The following is an 11,518-nucleotide window of genomic DNA, read 5'->3' on the forward strand; positions in this document are numbered from 1 at the left end:
TGGGAGATAGTGCAGTGCAATAGATTTTCAGGCCTGATCTCAGTGGTCCCACTTTTGATCCTTGGCATCAACAAGAGTCGAGTAGCATTCTGGTTAAAAGAATTTTTTAAACGTTTTAAAAATGTAAAGACTAGGTTTATCTCAATGACCTAAATTCAGACAGCTGTGGTTATATAGCCGGAGCACAGGTATGCTGGGTTTAGACTTTATTTTTTTTAACTAAAAAGAATTTTTTCCCCATGGGAGAGGTCAAATGCAGTCCCCCACTACCACAAATTACACAGTCAAGTTTCCCACATTTGGGGAAATCGCAGGGGTCAGCACATCCTGAGTGCAGTGGATAAGCCTCGCCCTGGGAAAACCATTTTTGTGATCATGGTATCTTCCGTGCTAGGCTTCATAACTCCTCATAACTTTCAACTGAATTTCTCTCTGTTGGTCTTGTGCTTAAGTGTTGTGGAGTAATGTCCTCTGTGCAACCAAGAACACATGATGAAAATGATGCCAGATTTGCAGTTCACAGCCCCTGCCAACATCTTAACCAGCTGTCATTTCTCAGTTCTGATTGAATCAAGCCCAGGTAGGCACACTGCTAGATCCATCAACTGTGATGAAGTCATTCAAGAACATGGAGTTCACCCCCGGGTCCCATGGTTAAAGAAGTGGAAGAGAAGTCCTCAGAAGGCAGATGTTGTGTAGAGAACATGCTAGGAGTCCACTCCTGTCTAACCAGAGATAAGTGTTTCAGAAATGTCTTGAGTAGAATGTCAATGCATGCTTGAGACCATCCACCTTTCAGATAACTTTCAGGATTTGAAAAATATAATTATTCCCCAAATTGTGGAACTAGTAAGAGCATATCCCCATGCATTTCCATTACCTCTCTCTTTTTTATTATCTTTATTTATTTGATTGAGACAGCCAGAAATCCAGAGTGAAGGGGGTGGTAGAGAGGGAGAGAGAGAGACACCTGCAGCACTGCTTGACCACTTGCAAAGCTTTCCCCCTACAGGTGGGAACTGGGGATTCAAATCCAGGTCCTTGGGCATTATAACATATGTGTTTAACCAGGCGTGTCACCACTCAGCCCCCCATCGGGATGGGAGCTTTGGAGCCAGACTTCCGACACTGAAATTCTTCCTTCAGGCTGTGTGAATGTGCCCACGTTGCTCTCTGGCCTTTATCTTGATGTCCTTGTCTGTTAAAAGAAGGCACTGTCTTCTTCCAAAGGACACCTGGCAAATAGTTACGGAGAGTCTGATAAACGTGAATATCATTATTTACATATTTAAATAATTATAAACAATAATTATATAACAAGAAGAATGTTATGCTCTTTTTAAAATTTTATTCTTATTATTTTTATTGCGACCAGACTTATCACAAGGGGCTTAGTGCCAGTACTATGAATCCACTGCTCCTGGTGGCCATTCAAAAATTTTTTTTCTTTCTTTTTTCTTTCTTTCTACTTACTTGATAGAACAGACAGAAATTGAGAGGGATGAGGGATAAAGAGGGAGAAAAAGAAAGATACTAGATCTACTTCACATTTCATAAAAGTGCCCCCCTTTAGCCGGAGAGTGAGGGCTCCAACCTGTGTCCTTGAGCATGATAATGTGTGTGCTTGACGGGGAGCACCATAGCCCAACCCTTAAATGTTATGTTCTTTCTGTACACTGCTTCCACATGGCTTTGTTCCTTCTCCTGTGAAGTTCCAGTTGTGTCAAGCAATGCAACTCCTAAAGGCAGACAGCACTGGTGCATCTTGCGGAGTTGTTGCCTCTATTCTTTTCATGTTCTGAAAGAATTCAGAGAGTGTGGGCCATATCAGGTTTGTTTCTGCATTTCAGAGTTTGGCAGATGAGATGAGATCATCTTCTGGTGGTGTGACAAACAACACACATCTTTTAAGTTTCTCATACTGTTCTTGCCTCTGCCATTCTCCCTGGCATTTCCCCCCCTCAGTTTCTGTGTAATTGAAATCTGACCAACCACCTCATAACCCAGCCCAGCTACACACACACACACACACACACACACACACACACACACACATACCGTCAAATATTCATTTACCAGTACCCATGTCTCTGAGTTCACTTTTCTCTGCAGCCACACAGTACTGCCATGTAGTGCACATGTTGGTTTACCTAAAACAAATGGGACTTGGAGATCTTGTTCCTTTAGTTGTGTAAAGAAACTGTGTAGTCTTTTGACTCCCAACTCATTGGGGGAAGTTTTACGTTTTTTTGTTTGTTTTTTTACCAGAACACTTATCAGCTCTGGTTTATGGTGGTACAGGGGATTGAACCTGGGACTTTGAAGCCTCAGGCATGACAGTCTGTTTGCATAACCATTATGCTATCTACCCCTTCCCAGTTTTCGTGTTGTTATGTCTGTACCTTTCTCTCTTTGTCTTTTGTCTTTCTATCTGAAAAAAAAAAAAATCAGCCTGGAGCATTGAAGCCCTAGTGATGGGGGTCGGGGGCACAGAGACGGTGCTGTATGTATGTAGTCAATAAACATTCTTTTTCCCATTATAGGCAGAGTTCATACTCTCTTTATAAATATCAACTTAATGTATTTTATTTATTTATTTATAAAAAGGAAACACTGACAAAACCATAGGATAAGATGGGTACTACTCCACACAATTCCCACCACCAGAACGCCATATTCCATCCCCTCCCCTGATAGCTTTCCTATTCTTTATCCCTTTGGGAGTATGGACCCAAGGTCATTGTGGGATGCAGAAGGTGGAAGATCTGGCTTCTGTAATTGCTTCCCCTCTGAACATGGGTGTTGACTGGTCGATCCATACTCCCAGTCTGCTTTTCTCATTCCCTAGTGGGGTGGGGCTCTGGGAAAGCAGAGCTCCAGGACATATTGGTGGGGTTGTCTGTCCAGGGAAGTCTGGTCGGCATCCTGCTAGCATCTGGAACCTGGTGGCTGAAAAGAGAGTTAACATACAAAGCCAAACAAATTGTTGATCAATCATGAACTTAAAGGCTGGAATAGTGCAGATGAAGAGCTGGGAGAACTTAATGTATTTTTAAACATAGCTCTGAGGCTTCTAGCCAAGAGTCTTTGATTTTGCAATTATTATACTTAATTAAAAGCCTGTTATATTTCTAGTAAAAATATTAGAGATTTATTATTATTTAATAAATTAGAGATTTATTCTAACATAAGATAAATCAAGAATTCTGATTCCTGATTTTATTATATTTTAAATTTTATTTGAATTGTCCATGTAGAGAATTCTTAAATAGTTCTAGGAAAACAAAAGAAAATTTGCAATGAGGAAGAAGAAATAAGTTCTAGTACAATTTAGTTAAAAGTAATAAAAAGTATGGTGTATTGCACCAAGGCAGATGGCTCTAGAGAAGGAGGGAAGGAAGGGACAGGAGTGGGACAGCTGTGGGTCCTGATGCATGATGGGGGGATGACTTGGGCTTGGGGTGAGAGTGTTTTACAAACACTCATCAGAAGGAGAGAGAGATTGTACCCATATGCAACAACTGTACTGTAATATTAAGACCCTCTTCTCCCTCTACTATAAAATGACAAAAGAAAAAAAAGACAACAATAGAATGTGTTTTCAGTAAAAAGTAAATTTCAGTAAAAAGTTAGTAGCAACCTATGGACAAAGAAAATCATAACTTCCCATTTGGAAATATGATTTACAACTGAGGGTGGTCCATGAGCTAGGTGCCCTAAATTATGAGAATTATGGACAGAAATATTCCCAGCCTCAAGCTGTAGGAAAGTACTTGTGGTTTTCATTGTTGGGTTTCTGTACACTTTATGGTTCACTGGTCTTTTTTTTTTTTCTTCCCCAGCAGGAAGTGCCACATTAAAGATGGGAACAACATGGAATTAATTAACTCTAGTTTTAGCTGAAGTTTCTTGTCTACAAAGATTGGAAATAATACCTATACTGGTGAGAAGCCAAGGACACGGATCCGGGAGTGTTTGTCTCTCAGTCACAGTGTCCTTTCTGTTTCGTTGCTGGCAAGCTACTGTTTTTTAATTCCACAAACAGTAAGTATTCATTCACAAGTGATTTTATCTTAGTATTCATTACCTCTTAAAATCAACATGTTTTTCAGAACTTAGACTAGAGTTGGTGTATTGAACCAAAGTAAAGGACTCTGGGATGAGGGGAGAGTTCAGGTCCTAAATGATGGTGGAGCAGGGCGTAGGTGGGGGTGAGTGCTATGTGGAGAACTGACAACTGTTACATAGGTACCAACTACTACTGTGTTTTACTGTCAATAGTAAACCATTAATCCCCTCAATAAAGAAAAAAAGTGCGTTTAAAACTTCAACAGTTACATCAAAACTTAAAAAAAAAAGTGGGATTAAAAATCTTTTCCTAGGCATTGATAACATTTTTACAGGCTGATTTACTTGGCAAACAACAACAACAACAACAACAACAACACACACACAGAAAAGAAAAAAAGGAAAAGAAAAAGAAAAATATTTTGAGTCACTCTATTGGCTGGTATTTAAATAGGTCACCATGTCTCTGCTTTCAAAAAGTTCAGTGGAACAGACTGAAACAGTTTAAAAAATGCAGGCATGCCATGTCAGATAACTTGCTAGACTGGTCTTTTTTCTTTTTTAATTTTTTATTATCTTCATTTATTTATTAGATAGAGACAGCCAGAAATTGAGAGGGAAGAGGGTGATAGAAATGGAGAAAGATAGAGATACACCTGCAACACTTCACCACTTGTGAAGCTTCTCCCCTGCAGGTGGGGACTGGGGGCTTGAACCTGGGTCCTTGCGCACTATACCACATGCGCTTAACCAGATGCGCCATCACCTAGCCCCCTAGACTGGTCTTTTTTCTCAGAGACTTGAAGGATTTCCGGAGCTGACTTTTTTCTTCTGATTACCTCTTCCAGCTTCCATCTCAAGACCGGAGTCATCTGTTTTCTTCTTCCAATTCCCATCCACTCCTTCCTTCTATAGATGCTAAACTGTCTTTTCTTAGCCAGCTTACCCTATCTACCCAGAGACTCAAATTTTTGACTTCTCCAAATATGCCTCTGCACCCTTCTCTTCCCAGCCAAACATCTGAACAAAGAAGATCTCTTCCTGTTACCTCCATGTAACTACTAAGTTTGGCTTCTGTCTTTAGTCCTTACTGTAACTGCCCTTGCAGAAGTCACAGGTGTCCTGCACTGCCAGGTTCAATGCCTTCCTCCACTTCCTACTTCGCTAGGTACTGCTGACCATTCCTTTCCCATGTGGTCCATTTGCAAATTCAGTTTCCTGTTCAAAATCATTTCTAGTGCTGATCTCTTTTCTCAGACTGTTTTCTGCATCTGTGTAGCTCATCTTCTTCAGCCCATCCCACCATTGGTGCTTTATACTGCATTCATCCCTCTCTTTGTCTCTTTCTTCCTATCTTTTAATTTGTTATTTAATAAGATTATACAATTACAGGGGTATAGTTCCATACTACACCTACCACCAATGAATTCCCCCAGGATAACCACCATAGTTCTCATTCTTCTTGTCTTTTTAAAAAATTTTTTTTTTCTTTTTGCCTCTAGGATTATTTTTGGGGCTTGGTGCCTGCACTACAAATCCACTGCTCCTGGAGGCCATTCCCCACCCCCCATTGTTGTTGTTGTTGCTTACTGTTATTGTTGTTGTTGCTGCTGCTGTTGTTGTTGGATAGGACAGAGAGAAATTGAGAGAGGAAGGGAAGACAGAGAGGGGGAGAGAGAGATAGACACAGACTTTTTTTCACCCCTTGTGAAACATCCCCACTGCAGGTTGGGAACCGGGGCTCGAACAAGGATCCTTGTGCAGCGCAGATCCTTGTGCTTTGCACTATGTGTGCTTAACCCGGTGTGTTACTGCCCCTCTTCTTGTCTTTTTATACTTACTATTTACTAGTGAATTCACTCATCCTCATGGTTTTGATGATATCATGAGCCCACATGCTGATAACTTTCAATCTGATACTGCAAAAACTAACTGGTTTTTTAAAAATTTTTTTCATTATCTTTATTTATTTATTGGATAGAGACAGCCAGAAATCGAGAGGGAAGGGAGTGATATAGAGGGAGAGAGAGAGAGAGACAGTTGCAGGTGGGGACCGGGGACTTGAACCTGGGTCCCTTGCGCATTGTAACATGTGCGCTCAACCAGGTGCACCACCACCCGGCCCCTTAACTAAATGGTCTTAAATGGTATCTTATCCTGTACTATTTTTTACACATTTTAAAAAAATTTTATTTATAAAATGGAAACAATGAAAAGACCATAGGATAAGAGGGGTACAATTCTCACCACCAGAACTCCATATCCCATCACCTCTCCTGACAGCTTTCCTATTCTTTATCTCTCTGGGAGTATGGACCCAGGGTCATTATGGGGTGCAGAAGGTAGAAGGTCTGGCATCTGTAATTGCTTCCCCAGTGAACATGGGCCTTGACAGGTCCATACTCCCAGCCTGTCCTTTCTTTCCTTAGTGGGGCAGAGCTCTGGGGAAGCAGGGCTCCAGGACACATTGGTGGGGTTGTTTGCCCAGGGAAGTCCGGTTGGCGTCATGGTAACATCTGGAACCTGGTCGCTGAAAAAGAGTTAAGATACAAAACTATACAAATTGTTGATTAATCATGAAACTAAAGGCTGGAATATTGCAGATGAAGATTTGGGGTCTCTGTTTTAGAAATAGCCAGCAGGTCTATTTTAGGTATATTCCAAAGGGCCCATGAATTTATTAGTTTTTGCCTGAGCCTGAAATCTGATATGCAGGTGGACCCAGGTTATTGTCTGGGGAGATGACGTCACGGCTGGAAAAAGGGCTAGAAAGCTGTATCAGGGAAGAGAGTAGCTCTCAAATATGTGAAAAGTGTATAAATATTGTTGATGTAAACTCCATAGATTTGATCTGGGGCTCATATTAAACATAGGAGCCTATGTAACCTCTACATCCCTGTAGGTCTGAACTCACATTCTGTGGGGATGAGTAGGAACATTCCAAGCTGCACTAATTTCAGGACCCATCTTCCTCAGGTGTGGTATAGAGTATGTTATACAACCCCCCCTCCCCTTTAGAGGATGGAACATTCTCTACCATTGTTGATCCACATTGAGGGCAAGGTCCTATGGGGCCCCACAAAGGGGTCTATTGTGTTGTTCCTGATGGAGATGACCAGTGACAATGGAGAGAAGGATCTATTCCAGGTCTAGGCTCATCATGTCTATGTGGGAATCATAGGACTCCCCAACTAGGGCCCCAGCTGATTTGTACATATTTTTGTGTTTTGATCTGTTTGTTGCCTCTAGTGCAGTCATCCTTAACAAATATAATTGTGATTATGTTTGGCTGCTTAAAATCCTACAGCATCTTCGTGCCAGGTATAGGATAAAGGCCAGATGGCTAGATATGGCATGAACTTCAGAAATGTCCCAGATCCTTATCTCAGCTTTTAGCACCTCACTCTCCAGGCTATGTCTTACATTCCTCTAGGCCTCTGCTCCAGATAATTGTATTCTCCATCTTGAGTGGATGCTTATAGACTCCTTATGTCTAGAGTTCAATTTGAATTTTAACTCCTGTATGAATCTTTCTCTGATTCTCCATTCCCTTTAGCCTAGGGCAGACTGAATTCACTTTATTATTATGCTTTTACCACATTTTATTACTGCAAGAGACACTCTATTATTACTAATATGTTTACCTCTTACTAGAATGTAGAGTCCCAGAGTACAGACTGTCTCATTTATCTGTCTCATAGCCTTAGTTCCTTGTAGAACTAAGGGACATGTAAATGCTTAACAGAGAGAACATTCATAAAAGATTGGATCGGTGAAACTAAATTGATGATTTTGGTAGAGTCCTTGGCTATAATTGCATTATATCAACCCAAAGAAGAAAATAACTTTCAAATATAGCCCCAATGTTTTCCTAGTACATGCTTTCAATGTTTGGGGTTGTTAGCAGCTATGATGATCTTTTAAATACTTTGCATTTTGGTGATATTTAAAAAAACTTTTCAGAGACTTCTCCAATGTCCTTCTCTTAGTGACACCCCTGCCTTTTTTGCTGACTAACATGAGCTTTTTTTTTTTTAAATCTTTATTTATTGGGTAGAGACGGTCAGAAACTGAGAATGTAGGGGAGTTAGAGAGACAGACACCTGCAGCACTGCTCCACCACTCGCAAAGCTTTCCCCCTGCAGGTGGGGACTGGGGCTTGAACCTCAGTCCTTTCACACTGTAACATGTGCGTTCAAACAGGTGCACTACCACCTCCCCTCCTGACACAGCTTTTTGTTTTTTTCTGAGCATGAGGCCTTGCCTGCTTCTACTGTTGGCTATGTCTGTAAGTACAGGTCCCACAACTGATACCATCATTTGTAGAATCAATAATTAGAACTTCTTGAGGCACTAGGAACAGAGCAAAGGAGTTGTGTGTAACCCAAAATGCATTGGGCCTTTAGTTTGGGCCTGCTTTGTCTGCCTAAAGTTACTGAAGTGAAAAATGCCTTACTATTAGAACGTCCTAGGAAGATGCTATCACTCCACATTCATATTATTTACTTCTTTATTGACCTCTTTCTTTCTCTTCTGTTAACGTATTCCATTATTCCATTAGGATCGAATGTAGCTTATTAAATACTTAAGTGTATAAAGATAACTTATGTGAGCAGTAACTTTTTAAAAGTTAGTGGGGGGGTGGTCAGGCGGTGGTGCACCTGGTTAAGCAGCACACACATTACAGTGTGCAAGTATCTAGGTTCAAGCCCCTGGTCCCCACCTGTAGGGGGAAGCTTCACAAGTGGTGAAGCAGGGCTGCTGGTGTCTCTCTGACTCCCTCTTTGTCTTTACCCCCTCAGTTTCTCTCTATCTCTCCAATAATAAATAAGTAAAAGTAATTTTAAAAAGATTAAAAAACAAGTCAGTGAGCAGGCTTCTCTGTGGCATATCTGGCCAAGTGCACACATCGTAGTGCTCGAGGGCCTAGGTTCAAGTCCCGGGTTCACACCTACAAGGGTTGGGCAGGAGCTTCATGAACAGTGAAGCAGAGTAGCAGGTGTGCAGGCATCTCTCCGTCTCTCTCCAGCTACATCCTTACTTTGCATCGTAATTTCTCTCTGTCCTGTCAAAAATAAATAAACAGATAAAATAAGAAAAAAATTAAACAGCACTGGGAGTGGTGGATTCGTTGTGCAGGCACCTGAACCCTAATTCAAGAGTGTTTATTAAAGATGTTTAAATACTTCCTGGAGGCAATTTCTAGTATCTCCAATTTAACTCCAGAGGGAAAGTCTGATGTACTGTATAATTCACTGTGTCTATAAGTAAAAATAAAATCAATTTCTACATATAGAGACATCATTGCTGTAGGTGAATGTTTATCTTTTAAAAATAAACTATGCAGACTGATGATCACTCACTTGTGAGGACTCACACTTTACTGTTCATGAAACCTGCCACCAAATAGGAGCATCTCATGGAGACAACATGGCACTGGGGAAGGAAGGCCTCATGGATGGCAGAATTGCTCTGTGGTGTGTCTCTCTTCCATCTTTATTTGAAAGAAAAAGAATTTAAAAAAATTGGCTCCAAACCAGGTGTTCTTAGTACAGAAATATGAATAAAATGAATTTTAAAAATTTAATGACATTTGCAGGAAAAGTAGTGACATTAGGCTTGAGAGTCATTCTAGGGAACTCTACTAGTTATGAATTAGTCAAGTTTCATTGGGATTCTTGTAATTTGGGCTTTTCTTCTTGAAGCTGCAGTGGGTTTTCTTGAATGTAGTTAAAGTTGAGGCAGTTTTAGCATACTGTATGGAGAGGTTTAGGACAGAGCAAAGTTCATTCACTCCAGAATTTGTTCTAATTAAAAAGCTTATTATTATCATTACTATTATCTTTTTAACTAGAGCACTACTCAGCTTTGCCCTATGGTGGAGTAGATTGAACCTGGTACTTCAGAGCCCAAGGCATGAAAGGTTTTGCACAGCCATTAAACTATCACCTGGCCCCCACTCCAGAATTGCCTGCCTAGTTTGCATGGAATGGCTTAGCAATAGTAGATGCACTGGATGGGAGTCAGAACCCCATGGGATGACTTCATTAGACTGTGGGACTTGGACTCGCTCTCACGGTTCCTGAATTAGCAGAATAAAGTAATATATTTCTTTTTTTAAATATTTATTTTATTTATTTATTCCCTTTTGTTGCCCTTGTTGTTTTATTGTTGTAGTTATTATTGTCGTCGTTGTTGGATAGGACAGAGAGAAATGGAGAGAGGAGGGGAAGACAGAGAGGAGGAGAGAAAGACACCTGCAGACCTGCTTCACCGCCTGTGAAGCGACTCCCCTGCAGGTGGGGATCCGGGGTTCGAACCGGGATCCTTATGCCAGTCCTTGTGCTTTGCGCCACCTGCGCTTAACCCGCTGCGTTACAGCCCGACTCCCATAAAGTAATATATTTCTAACATATCTGTCCTCCGCAGAGAAGAGGCACTATACCTTCCTGCCAGCCCTCATCAGAAGGGCTTTATTACTCTCTCTCTCTCTTTTTTTTCTACCAGAGCACTGCTCAGCTCTGGCTTATGGTGATGTGGGGGATTGAACCTGGGACTTTGGAGCCTCAGGTGTGAGAATCTGCATAACCATTACGCTGTCTAGCCTCCGAGGGCTTTATTACTCTCTACCTCACAGCTCACTCTTGTCTTCCTTTAGTCTTGTGCCAAATGACAAAGACCAGCCCAGGGTGGCTGCTTGATCAGCTCTCTCTCTCTCCCTCCCTCCTTTTCTCTCTCCCTCTCTCCCTCCCTCTCTCTCTCCCTTTCCCTCTCCCCCACCTCCCCCCATAGCCACTAGGTTTCTGATCTTTGTCCAAACAGCTATCTGGGCATTGACTTCCTCCTATTTTAATCTCCCTCACTTGTACCCATTTTGGTCTACTTGACCTAACCTGACCTGACCTGATCCAGTCTTCGCTCTGTGTAGACCCTCCCTACCCTGATTAACAGCATCAAGAGCTGAGTTAACATGCACATCTTAGACAAATAACATGTTTGGTAGGAGAACAAAATAAGAAACATATAATTTTAAAACCACATATCAAATACATTAATATTTGTTTTTCAGGCATTTTACATAACCGTTATGCTATTTCCCTAGCCCTAGATTATTATTTCTATTTGGAACATAGGTTCCAAGTTTTGACTGGGTCAAGTTTAATCCTGTAAATAAAACTGCATGTTGTGGGAATTGTACCCCTCTTATCCTATGGTCTTGTCATTGTTTCTATTTTATAAATAAATAAATTTAAAAAATGACATATCAGTTTTTAAAAAAATATTTTTGTATTATATTTATTTATTGGGTAGAGACAGTCAGAAATCGAGAGGAAAGGGGATGATAGAGAGGGAGAGAGATAGAGGAATACCTGTCACACTCATTCACCACTTGCAAAGCTTTCCCTCTGCAGGTGGGGACTGGGGGCTGGAACCCAGGTGCTTGTGCATT

At 41.1% G+C, this 11,518-nt stretch overlaps 1 non-coding gene across 1 annotated transcript; it reads right to left on the reverse strand.

Moving 5' to 3' along the window:
• Positions 1 to 238: 238 nt before the first annotated feature.
• LOC132534457 (U1 spliceosomal RNA) lies at positions 239 to 398 on the reverse strand. The gene has a single exon (XR_009546182.1). It is a non-coding gene; the product is annotated as a U1 spliceosomal RNA (small nuclear RNA).
• Between the last annotated feature and the right edge of the window lie 11,120 nt (positions 399 to 11,518).

The sequence above is a fragment of the Erinaceus europaeus genome, chromosome 18 (assembly GCF_950295315.1).
Source record: "Erinaceus europaeus chromosome 18, mEriEur2.1, whole genome shotgun sequence".
NCBI lineage: Eukaryota > Metazoa > Chordata > Mammalia > Eulipotyphla > Erinaceidae > Erinaceus > Erinaceus europaeus.